This window comes from Rhipicephalus microplus, unplaced genomic scaffold, assembly GCF_043290135.1.
Source record: "Rhipicephalus microplus isolate Deutch F79 unplaced genomic scaffold, USDA_Rmic scaffold_246, whole genome shotgun sequence".
In the NCBI taxonomy this organism is placed as follows: domain Eukaryota; kingdom Metazoa; phylum Arthropoda; class Arachnida; order Ixodida; family Ixodidae; genus Rhipicephalus; species Rhipicephalus microplus.
This window is the reverse complement of record NW_027464817.1, coordinates 55001-67500: the sequence shown is the minus strand read 5'-3', so window position 1 is coordinate 67500 and position 12500 is coordinate 55001. Positions and strand designations below refer to the sequence as shown.

Below are 12500 nucleotides of genomic sequence, written 5' to 3'. Positions count from 1 at the left end.
TTCGCCCCGGCAGACGCGGTTTTTGCGCCGCCCCGGCTGACGCGGTTTTTGCCGCCCCGGCTGACGCAGTTCGAACTTAGCACTTTTCGGCTGTGCCTGGCTGGCGGCCCACTCACTCGATCGCCATGTCTGTTTGCCACAGTTTTCCCGGTGGTGCCGCACCCGGGCTCGCCCCGGCTGACGCAGTTTTCGCGCCGCCCCGGCTGACGCGGTTTCGTGCCGCCCCGGCAGACGCGGTTTTCGCGCCGCCCCGGCTGACGCGGTTTCGTGCCGCCCCGGCAGACGCAGTTCGGACTTAGCACTTTTCGGCTGTGCCTGGCTGGCGGCCCACTCACTCGATCGCCATGTCTGTTTGCCACAGTTTTCCCGGTGGTGCCGCACCCGGGCTCGCCCCGGCTGACGCAGTTTTCGCGCCGCCCCGGCTGACGCGGTTTCGTGCCGCCCCGGCAGACGCGGTTTTCGCGCCGCCCCGGCTGACGCGGTTTCGTGCCGCCCCGGCAGACGCAGTTCGGACTTAGCACTTTTCGGCTGTGCCTGGCTGGCGGCCCACTCACTCGATCGCCATGTCTGTTTGCCACAGTTTTCCCGGTGGTGCCGCACCCGGGCTCGCCCCGGCTGACGCAGTTTTCGCGCCGCCCCGGCTGACGCGGTTTCGTGCCGCCCCGGCAGACGCGGTTTTCGCGCCGCCCCGGCTGACGCGGTTTCGTGCCGCCCCGGCAGACGCAGTTCGGACTTAGCACTTTTCGGCTGTGCCTGGCTGGCGGCCCACTCACTCGATCGCCATGTCTGTTTGCCACAGTTTTCCCGGTGGTGCCGCACCCGGGCTCGCCCCGGCAGACGCGTTTTTTTTTTTCTTTCGCCCCGGCTGACGCAGTTTTCGCGCCGCCCCGGCTGACGCGGTTTCGTGCCGCCCCGGCAGACGCGGTTTTTTGCGCCGCCCCGGCTGACGCGGTTTTTGCCGCCCCGGCTGACGCAGTTCGGACTTAGCACTTTTCGGCTGTGCCTGGCTGGCGGCCCACTCACTCGATCGCCATGTCTGTTTGCCACAGTTTTCCCGGTGGTGCCGCACCCGGGCTCGCCCCGGCTGACGCAGTTTTCGCGCCGCCCCGGCTGACGCGGTTTCGTGCCGCCCCGGCAGACGCGGTTTTCGCGCCGCCCCGGCTGACGCGGTTTCGTGCCGCCCCGGCAGACGCAGTTCGGACTTAGCACTTTTCGGCTGTGCCTGGCTGGCGGCCCACTCACTCGATCGCCATGTCTGTTTGCCACAGTTTTCCCGGTGGTGCCGCACCCGGGCTCGCCCCGGCTGACGCAGTTTTCGCGCCGCCCCGGCTGACGCGGTTTCGTGCCGCCCCGGCAGACGCGGTTTTCGCGCCGCCCCGGCTGACGCGGTTTCGTGCCGCCCCGGCAGACGCAGTTCGGACTTAGCACTTTTCGGCTGTGCCTGGCTGGCGGCCCACTCACTCGATCGCCATGTCTGTTTGCCACAGTTTTCCCGGTGGTGCCGCACCCGGGCTCGCCCCGGCTGACGCAGTTTTCGCGCCGCCCCGGCTGACGCGGTTTTGTGCCGCCCCGGCAGACGCGGTTTTCGCGCCGCCCCGGCTGACGCGGTTTCGTGCCGCCCCGGCAGACGCAGTTCGGACTTAGCACTTTTCGGCTGTGCCTGGCTGGCGGCCCACTCACTCGATCGCCATGTCTGTTTGCCACAGTTTTCCCGGTGGTGCCGCACCCGGGCTCGCCCCGGCTGACGCAGTTTTCGCGCCGCCCCGGCTGACGCGGTTTCGTGCCGCCCCGGCAGACGCGGTTTTCGCGCCGCCCCGGCTGACGCGGTTTCGTGCCGCCCCGGCAGACGCAGTTCGGACTTAGCACTTTTCGGCTGTGCCTGGCTGGCGGCCCACTCACTCGATCGCCATGTCTGTTTGCCACAGTTTTCCCGGTGGTGCCGCACCCGGGCTCGCCCCGGCAGACGCGTTTTTTTTTTTCTTTCGCCCCGGCTGACGCAGTTTTCGCGCCGCCCCGGCTGACGCGGTTTCGTGCCGCCCCGGCAGACGCGGTTTTTTGCGCCGCCCCGGCTGACGCGGTTTTTGCCGCCCCGGCTGACGCAGTTCGGACTTAGCACTTTTCGGCTGTGCCTGGCTGGCGGCCCACTCACTCGATCGCCATGTCTGTTTGCCACAGTTTTCCCGGTGGTGCCGCACCCGGGCTCGCCCCGGCTGACGCAGTTTTCGCGCCGCCCCGGCTGACGCGGTTTCGTGCCGCCCCGGCAGACGCGGTTTTCGCGCCGCCCCGGCTGACGCGGTTTCGTGCCGCCCCGGCAGACGCAGTTCGGACTTAGCACTTTTCGGCTGTGCCTGGCTGGCGGCCCACTCACTCGATCGCCATGTCTGTTTGCCACAGTTTTCCCGGTGGTGCCGCACCCGGGCTCGCCCCGGCTGACGCAGTTTTCGCGCCGCCCCGGCTGACGCGGTTTCGTGCCGCCCCGGCAGACGCGGTTTTCGCGCCGCCCCGGCTGACGCGGTTTCGTGCCGCCCCGGCAGACGCAGTTCGGACTTAGCACTTTTCGGCTGTGCCTGGCTGGCGGCCCACTCACTCGATCGCCATGTCTGTTTGCCACAGTTTTCCCGGTGGTGCCGCACCCGGGCTCGCCCCGGCAGACGCGTTTTTTTTTTCTTTCGCCCCGGCTGACGCAGTTTTCGCGCCGCCCCGGCTGACGCGGTTTCGTGCCGCCCCGGCAGACGCGGTTTTTTTGCGCCGCCCCGGCTGACGCGGTTTTTGCCGCCCCGGCTGACGCAGTTCGGACTTGGCACTTTTTGGCTGAGCCTGGCTGGTGGCCCACTCACTCGATCGCCATGTCTGTTAGCCACAGTTTTCCCGGTGGTGCCGCACCCGGGCTCGCCCCGGCTGACGCAGTTTTCGCGCCGCCCCGGCAGACGCGGTTTTCGCGCCGCCCCGGCTGACGCGGTTTTTGCCGCCCCGGCTGACGCAGTTCGGACTTGGCACTTTTTGGGCTGAGCCTGGCTGGCGGCCCACTCACTCGATCGCCATGTCTGTTTGCCACAGTCTTCCCGGTGGTGCCGCACCCGGGCTCGCCCCGGCAGACGCGTTTTTTTTTTCTTTCGCCCCGGCAGACGTGGTTCCCCCCCCCCCCTTTTCGCTCGCCCCGGCTGACGAGGTTTTCGCGCCGCCCCGGCTGACGCAGTTTTCGCGCCGCCCCGGCTGACGCGGTTTCGTGCCGCCCCGGCTGACGCGGTTTTCGCGCCGCCCCGGCTGACGCGGTTTTTGCGTCGCCCCGGCTGACACGGTTCGGACTTTGCACTTTTCGGCTGTGCCTGGCTGGCGGCCCACTCACTCGATCGCCATGTCTGTTTGCCACAGTTTTCCCGGTGGTGCCGCACCCGGGCTTGCCCCGGCAGACGCGTTTTTTTTTTTTCTTTTCGCCCCGGCTGACGCAGTTTTCGCCCCGCCCCGGCTGACGCGGTTTCGTGCCGCCCCGGCAGACGCGGTTTTTTGCGCCGCCCCGGCTGACGCGGTTTTTGCCGCCCCGGCTGACGCAGTTCGGACTTTGCACTTTTTGGCTGAGCCTGGCTGGCGGCCCACTCACTCGATCGCCATGTCTGTTTGCCACAGTTTTCCCGGTGGTGCCGCACCCGGGCTCGCCCCGGCAGACGCGTTTTTTTTTTCCTTCGCCCCGGCAGACGTGGTTCCCCCCCCCCTCCGTCTTTCTTTTTGTTTTTTTTTTCGCCGCGGCTGAAGTGGATTTTTCGGTGCCTCGACGCCCCGGTAGTCGCGGTTTTTCCGTTTCCGCACGGCCCCGGCTGACGCTGCTCGGTCACAGTCGCCTTTTGTGAGGATTGCAGACTTCTTGAGCGCGGGTGTTTTTTTTTTGTTGTTGTTGTTGTTTTATTACGCATTCGCTCCAGCAGACGCTGTTTAGACTTTTTGTTTCCTCTTTTATCCTGCGACGAGGTGACGAGGTTTATTCGGTGCCCCGCCGCCCCGGCTGAAGTGATTTTTCCTGTCCCGTGCCGCCCCGGCTGACGCGGTTGGGACTTCGCGTTTGTTCGGCCGCCACGGGTTTTGGCGCACTCGCTCGGTTGCTTGTTGTTGCCACTTGTTGCGAACCCAGGTTTCTTGAGCGAGCGCGGGCGTTTTTTCTTCCTTTCTTTCTTTGTTCTATGTGTTAGCGAATCGGCCTTTAATATCACACGAGGACTCACAACCAACAATTTTCAGTTTGAAGTGTAAAAAATCTGCAGGTGTTGACGTAACTGACTTGCCCCGTACCCTTGAGTACATCCATGAAGTTCTCGTAGTACTACTAAATCGCATTATTCCAAGTGGAGAAATTCCCATAAACTTGCAAACCTCTACACGAAAATCGGTGCGCGTGATAAAGTTGAAAATTATCGTCCGATATCAAATGTGCCTTCTATAACACAAATTCTAGGAAAAAAAAAAACACTTGTTCGCCGTTTTCTGCGCCGTGACTGGCAGCACTCCGGCGAAGCGAAACGGGGTCGATTCGAGCACGATATCGGCGTCTTTCGACGTGCTCGCCGGCGACCGTCGCACGAGTACGTCGCACGAGCGCGTCTGCCGGGGCGCCGTTTGCGAAGCCGACGCAAAAGTGGGAACCGCCGCTCGGATGATCGCCGCTTTCGGCAGAGTGAGTGTTGGCACTCCGGGGAAGCGAAACAGCGTGAATGCGCCCACGAAATCGGCGTATTTTGAAGTGCCCGCCGGCGACCGTCGCACGAGTACGGTAAACCGCGTCAGCCGGGGCGTAGTTCGGGACGCCGACGAAAAAGTGGGAAGCGCAACTCGGATCTTCGCCGTTTTTGCAGGAGTGAGTGGCGGCCCTCCTGCGAGACCAAGAAGCATCGATTCGTGCACGAATTCGGCGCCTTTCGACGTGATCGCCGGCGACCGTCGCTCGAGTAGGGCAAACCGCGTCTGCCGGGGCGGGCTTCGGGACGCCGATGCGAAAGTGGGAAACGCTGCTCGGATGTTCGCCGTTTTTGGCCGAGTGAGTGCTGGCACTCGGGCGAAGCCAAACGGGGCCGATTACGGCACGATATCGGCGTCTTTCGACGTGCCCGGCGGCGACCGTCGCACGAGTACGGTAAACCGCGTCAGCCCGGGCGGAGTTCGGGACGCCGATGCGAAAGTGGAGAACGCCGCTCGGATCTTCGCCGTTTTTGGAGGAGTGAGTGGCGGCACTCCGGAGAAGCCAAGGAGCGCCAATTAGCGCACGATATCGGCGTCTTTCGACGCGCTCGCCGGCGACCGTCGAACGAGTAGGGCAAACCGCGTCTGCCGGGGCGGGGTTTACGACGCCGACGCAAAAGTGGGAACCGCCGCTCGGATGTTGGCCGTTTTTGGCAGAGTGAGTGCTGGCACACCGGCGACGCGAAAGAGCGCGAAAGCGCCCACGAAAGTGGCGTATTTGGACGTGCTTGACGGCGACCGCTGCAGGAGTACGAAAAACCACGTCAGCCGGGGCGAGCGACCCACGGCGGTCTGGGTGCTTATCGCTGCTATTATAGGGGCACCCCGGCAGACGCAGAAAAAAAAAATTTTTTTTCGACCTTCTTTTTTGCTGGTCGAGCTCGGGTAACCCAGGTCGCAATGGGAGCCGCGCACGAAAGCGGCGTCGCGAGACGCGTTCGCGGTCGCTAGTCGCACGAGCTCGGCAACCGCGTCAGCCGGCGCGGAGTTCGGGATGCCGACGGCTAAGTGGGTACCGCTGCTCGGATGTTCGCCGTTTTTGGCCGAGTGAGTGCTGGCACTCCGGCGAAGCGAAACGGGGCCGATTCGGGCACGATATCGGCGTATTTCGACGTGCTCGCCGGCGACCGTCGCACGAGTACGGCAAAGCGCGTCAGCCGGGGCGGAGTTCGGGACGCCGATGCGAAAGTGGGAAGCGCCGCTCGGATCTTCGCCGTTTTTGGAGGAGTCAGTGGCGGCACTCCGGTGAAGCCAAGGTGCGCCAATTCGCGCACGATATCGGCGTCTTTCGACGTGCCCGCCGGCCACCGTCGCACGAGTACGGCAAACCTCGTCTGCCGGGGCGGGGTTTGCGACGCCGACGCAAAAGTGGGAACCGCCGCTCGGATGTTCGCCGTTTTTGGCAGAGTGAGTGCTGGCACTCCGGCGAAGCGAAAGAGCGTGAATGCGCCCACGAAAGTAGCGTATTTGGACGTGCTTGACGGCGACCGCCGCAGGAGTACGAAAAACCACGTCAGCCGGGGCGAGCGACCCACGGCGGTCTGGGTGCTTATCGCTGCTATTATAGGGGCACCCCGGCAGACGCAGAAAGAAAAAAAAAAAAAATGGGGACATGGCGTGCGTCACCGTGCGGCTTCGCAGCGTTGCCGAAGTCGCCGAGCCCTTCGACTGAGCCGAACGGCGGACAGGGAACGTTGGTCGGCCGTTCTAACCTGTCGGTGCCACGCCGAGACGTCGTTAAGGAAAACCGCGTCGTGGGCCTCTACGACGCCGTCGAGTCGTTGTACGTTTGGTGTCCAGCGTGTCGGCGGCGAGTAGCGGACACGTCGTTCACGACTTCGGTCTTTCGCAGTCGACGCGAACTTGCGGAGAGTCGTGGTGCCTCACGTTTTCGGCAGAAACCGCGGCGGAATTTTCCCGTGCGTGCGCGCACGACCTCGGTGCTGTGCCGTCAGCGTAGTGTTGCACAAACTCGTGGCCTACCCAAGGTGCGGTACGTTTGCGGCCGTATCCTCGGTGGGAATTTCGTGAGTAGGGTCGCAAATTCTACGACCTCGGCGGGTTTGAGAGCGACGTAGACTTGTGGCACGCTCAACGTGCCACACGTTTCGGGGCACACCCGCGGTGAAATTTTCTCGAGTACGCTCGTATTAGTGCCCAAGGAGGTCTGGGTACTTATCGCTGCTATTATGTGGGGGTTCTCGTGAGCGGCGTACGCGAAAGCGACCGGGTGTCTGATATGCGGCGGGCTTCGGCCTCGTCAAGCGTGTCCTCGGGTCTGCTCCAGGGGAATCCACGGCAGTCGTCTGCAGCCTCATCCGCTTGATGCGTTAGGGGCTGGTTGTCGGACGGTGCCGTTTTACCACGATATCGAGGTGTGTTCCGTGTCGTCCTCGGGCGATTCAGATGCGAAAGCGCCGAAGACGCGGGCGTGACCCGTCGTCTGGCGGCTTTGCAGTCTCGGCTCCGTTGCTAGTTCCGGCCGGTCCACCGACAGTGCAGCGGGCTTGGGCAACCCGCACGGCGCGACCGAGTCGATGCAACGAAAAAGAGCGAGCATGAACGTGCTTCTTGCCGCACGGCTCCCACTCGTCTTTCGGGAAGGTTGTGCCGTAGCGAGCTCGAACGCCGTCATCTCGGAGTGCAAAATAAGCGTGTTGGGGCGCCTGAAGGTGGCCTCCGCCGCACACAGACTGCGTCCGGCCCGCCGAAGGCGAGGACGGACGCGCAGTCGAACGATTACCTGGTTGATCCTGCCAGTAATCATATGCTTGTCTCAAAGATTAAGCCATGCATGTCTAAGTACATGCCGAAATAAGGCGAAACCGCGAATGGCTCATTAAATCAGTTATGGTTCCTTAGATCGTTTCTTCCTACTTGGATAACTGTGGCAATTCTAGAGCTAATACATGCAGTGAGCCTGGAGCCCTTTGGGTAACGGGTGCTTTTATTAGACCAAGATCGATCGGGTTTCGGCCCGTATTGTGTGGTGACTCTGGATAACTTTGTGCTGATCGCATGGCCACGAGCCGGCGACGTTTCTTTCAAGTGTCTGCCTTATCAACTTTCGATGGTAGGTTACTTGCTTACCATGGTTGTTACGGGTAACGGAGAATCAGGGTTCGATTCCGGAGAGGGAGCCTGAGAAACGGCTACCACATCCAAGGAAGGCAGCAGGCGCGCAAATTACCCACTCCCGGCACGGGGAGGTAGTGACGAAAAATAACAATACGGGACTCTTTTGAGGCCCCGTAATTGAAATGAGTACACTCTAAATCCTTTAACGAGGATCAATTGGAGGGCAAGTCTGGTGCCAGCAGCCGCGGTAATTCCAGCTCCAATAGCGTATACTAAAGCTGCTGCGGTTAAAAAGCTCGTAGTTGGATCTCAGTTCCAGACGAGTAGTGCATCTACCCGATGCGACGGCTCGGACTGAACATCATGCCGGTTCTTTCTTGGTGCACTTCATTGTGTGCCTCGAGATGGCCGGTGCTTTTACTTTGAAAAAATTAGAGTGCTCAACGCAGGCGAGTCGCCTGAATAAACTTGCATGGAATAATAGAACAAGACCTCGTTTCTGTTCTGTTGGTTTTTGGAATACGAGGTAATGATTAAGAGGGACGGACGGGGGCATTCGTATTGCGGCGCTAGAGGTGAAATTCTTGGACCGTCGCAAGACGAACTACTGCGAAAGCATTTGCCAAGAATGTTTTCATTGATCAAGAACGAAAGTCAGAGGTTCGAAGGCGATCAGATACCGCCCTAGTTCTGACCATAAACGATGCCAACCAGCGATCCGCCTGAGTTACTCAAATGACTCGGCGGGCAGCTTCCGGGAAACCAAAGTATTTGGGTTCCGGGGGAAGTATGGTTGCAAAGCTGAAACTTAAAGGAATTGACGGAAGGGCACCACCAGGAGTGGAGCCTGCGGCTTAATTTGACTCAACACGGGAAAACTTACCCGGCCCGGACACTGGGAGGATTGACAGATTGAGAGCTCTTTCTTGATTCGGTGGATGGTGGTGCATGGCCGTTCTTAGTTGGTGGAGCGATTTGTCTGGTTAATTCCGATAACGAACGAGACTCTAGCCTATTAAATAGGTGCGGAGTTCCCAGCACCTTACAACCTTCTTAGAGGGACAAGCGGCTCCTAGCCGCACGAAACAGAGCAATAACAGGTCTGTGATGCCCTTAGATGTCCGGGGCCGCACGCGCGCTACACTGAAGGAAGCAGCGTGTCTTTATCCCTGTCTGAAAAGACTGGGTAACCCGTGGAACTTCTTTCGTGATTGGGATAGGGGCTTGCAATTGTTCCCCTTGAACGAGGAATTCCCAGTAAGCGCGAGTCATAAGCTCGCGTTGATTACGTCCCTGCCCTTTGTACACACCGCCCGTCGCTACTACCGATTGAATGATTTAGTGAGGTCTTCGGACCGATGTCCGGCGCGGCCTTTCGGTTGCGCCGGTCTGTTGGAAAGATGACCAAACTTGATCATTTAGAGGAAGTAAAAGTCGTAACAAGGTTTCCGTAGGTGAACCTGCGGAAGGATCATTAACGGATTGTGAAGGGTGAGCGCCTCAGCTGCGTCTGCGCCCGACACTTTCTGCCGCTGACCCCGTTTGGACGCGGGGTCGGCTTTTCCCCACGGGGCTGCCTGAATGTGGAGCGGCACCCCGTGACAAATTGTTGCGCCCAGCGGACGCCAACACCGCGACCTTGGACGGTCGGCCAGGTGGCGGACGCGGGTACAAACGGCGCAACGCACTCATAGGTCGGCTTTCGACCCGCCACTGCACCGTGGCTCGAAGCGCTCGAAATGCGCGACCCGACCGCTGCGGGACCGCCTAGTACTGTAAACAGGAGCGGCGGAGCGCGAACGGCGAGTCGTGGTTACGTCGGTAGAAGGCGAGGCTGCGCGTTCCCGAAACGCCAGCCGAGTGCCCTCCCGACCGTTCGAGCGTGCAAGAACGAGACCCGACAATCGCGCGGCGACTGCCAAGTACGAGAGGAACGGCACAAGCGTCGGCGGTCGGTCAAGGAACTGGCGATGTGACGGGTCCGCTGTGCACCAGTGCATACCGTCCCGCCGTCCGCGGCAAGCGCCTCCGCGTCCTCGGGTGACGGAGGCTGCCGGTCGGTTCTTGCAGGCGAGGGATCTCGCTGGCACCGGTTCGCGTTGACGCGCGGCCGGTCATGGCACGGCGATGCGACGGCCGAGGTGCGCAGTACTCGATGGAGGAACCGCACGCTCCGATGACCGTCCCGCCCTCCGCGGCGTATGCGTACCGACCGTAATGGTTGCAGCAGCGCCGGCCGGCTTTTGAATTCGCCACACGAAACACGGTGCGAGATCGCGGTTAGGGGAGCGTCGACGTTGCCAGGCGTTTTGCTTGCTGCCGAGGGAAAGGCGGCACGGCCACGTCGCGCTCGTCGCGATTAGCGGGTCTGCGCGCTTTGGGAAGGTGCCGCAACGACTTGCCGAAAGAGGAAGCACGGAAGAACGAGGGACTTGGACGTCCCGACAATTGAACGCACTTGCGGCCAGGCCCTTGCTGGCTTCGTTCTTCCGCCTCGAGTAGGCTCGTACGCGGCTCCGGCGCCGAAAGTGGTCCTTGGCACCGACTTCGGTGGACGTGGGAAGTGCCGCGCAAGTACGGCGCGCCTGGCTCCACCTGTTGGCTAAAGTAGGCAGCCGGATCGGCATTTTGGTGTGCGGTGGCAAACCGTGGATGCGAAAAAAGCTTGTGCGATTTCGTGGAACAAAAAGCGGGGGTCCCCCTTTTTATGCGGAGGAGACCGACCCGCCTGCCGTGGTGAACCGCGACGCCACGGTAAAAACGGGAGAGGCTTGTCGATGGGACCGTGCATCCCGCGCTCCACGGAGGCCGGGAGGCGGCCGCCCGAGGAAATGTGTAGCCGTCGAGGCCCGCATCTGCGTGCACTCTTATCCAAATGGGTGTACCGCAGGCATTTTCTGGTTAGGCGGGCCAATGAGAGCGAGCACACAACGATACCTACGGGTCCGGCTTGGAGAACCGGCTTCGACGCCTCCCGAGTATTTATAGAGGGGTGGACCACGAAAGCACTCGCAAGTAGCGAAAGCGAAACGCCGTCCGAAACACACCGTTTGCTCGATTTGCGGCAGCCGAAAAAGGCGCGGCAGAGTTTTGGAGTCCAAGCGTGCGCTGAAAAGCGCCCTTCTTGGCCACTGTTTGGCCGAGTGCCAGAAACGTTTGGTTTTGACTGTACGGAATTGAACAAACACTTTTTCACGACTCTAAGCGGTGGATCACTCGGTTCTCGGGTCGATGAAGAACGCAGCCAGCTGCGAGACTTGGTGTGAATTGCAGGACACACTGAGCACTGATTCTTTGAACGCACATTGCGGCCTTGGGTCTTCCCTTGGCTTCGTCTGTCTGAGGGTCGGATCACATATCAAGAGAGCCTTCGGCGCACAAGGGAACGTGAGCCGTCGACTCGTTTTGACCGCGTCGGCAACACGGACAGCACGCTGAACACCTCACAGCGAGCGCCAACAGCGGCCACTCAAGGGCGAGACGGTGGCGACCGTCGTGCCAGAGCCCAACCGAAACGGGGGCGACCGACTGCATTGAGGATGTGGCACCTCGTTGAGACCGCCGCAGGACTTCGAGTCGGAAGGAAGCCTGCAGGGAAAGTGCGGTCGAGGTTGCGTACTCCTCTCTGCGACCGGGCGCGCAAGAGCTGCGAGAGCCACGGACGCGCAACTTTAACGCACGGTAAACACGAGGAGCGAAAGCCGGCCAGCAAAGCTTCTCCAGCCGTGCGCAAAGTGCGCGAGATCGCAGCCTTGCGTTGCGCTTGTTGCCCTCGAAGTAAGCAGGGTGTCCCGTAGACCGGGCGCTCGAACACGCTGCGGGGCCGTGCCTCCTCCAGGCTTTGCCGCGCGAACAGGGAACGTTCGCGCGCAAAGCGCAGGGAGGTGAGGAGGCTGCGCCCGACGTTTGCGGTTCGCTGCGTACGCGGTTGATGCGGAGAGCACGGCGCGACGACTTGCCGCGAAGCGGAAAAAGTCTCCCGCACGAGTTGGCGAAACGTTGGCGAAGCTTAAGGCGTTCTCGTCGTAGTCCGCCGTCGGTCTAAGTGCTTCGCAGTTCCCGTCCCGTTCAAAAAACTGGGCCACTCCAGTTGGGGCGGGGGCGACGCTACACGAGACGATGCCTCTCGCCAGGCTGCGTGGCTGCCCTTGCGGCGGCGGCGACTGGCCTCGGCGGTGTTTGGGCTTTCGACACGGTCGTTTATCACGCAACTGCTCGGACGACGCACGCGCGCAGCGGAATGCCGCTTGCCAGCCTTGTGAAGATGTGACCCTGTACAGGGTTGCGGGCGCACTTGGTAGGGCGTCGTACTCGGTTCGCGATGGGTTTACGAACGTGTCCCGTCACTTCCACGTCACACCGGTTGTGCGCCGCACGCGTGCAGCGGGGAAGCCGATTGCCAGCCTTGTGAAGAAGTGGCCCTGTACAGGGTTGCGGGCGCACTTGGTAGGGCGAGCGCACGCGGTCGTGCAGGAAGTTGATGGAAGCGAATGTATCCGCTGTCGACCTCAGATCAGGCGAGACAACCCGCTGAATTTAAGCATATCACTAAGCGGAGGAAAAGAAACCAACAGGGATTCCCCGAGTAGCTGCGAGCGAAACGGGACCGAGCCCAGCACCGAATCCCCCGTCCTTGCAGGCGGTCGGGAAATGTGGTGTATGGGAGGCGACGTTCTCGGGTGTTTGCGACGGTGCAA

The 12500-nt window shown here is 61.6% G+C and overlaps 3 non-coding genes across 3 annotated transcripts in view; all 3 read left to right on the top strand.

Annotated features, from left to right (window-relative positions):
• The first annotated feature begins 7465 nt into the window (after positions 1-7465).
• On the top strand, positions 7466-9280 carry LOC142792833 (small subunit ribosomal RNA). Its single transcript, XR_012891244.1, has one exon. It is a non-coding gene; the product is annotated as a small subunit ribosomal RNA (ribosomal RNA).
• A 1719-nt stretch (positions 9281-10999) lies between these two features.
• On the top strand, positions 11000-11152 carry LOC142792839 (5.8S ribosomal RNA). Its single transcript, XR_012891250.1, has one exon. It is a non-coding gene; the product is annotated as a 5.8S ribosomal RNA (ribosomal RNA).
• A 1154-nt stretch (positions 11153-12306) lies between these two features.
• Positions 12307-12500, top strand: part of LOC142792851 (large subunit ribosomal RNA) — a 3958-nt gene continuing 3764 nt past the window's right edge. The window contains exon 1 of the ribosomal RNA XR_012891262.1: positions 12307-12500. This exon is cut by the window's right edge and continues 3764 nt beyond it. This is a non-coding gene — a ribosomal RNA (large subunit ribosomal RNA).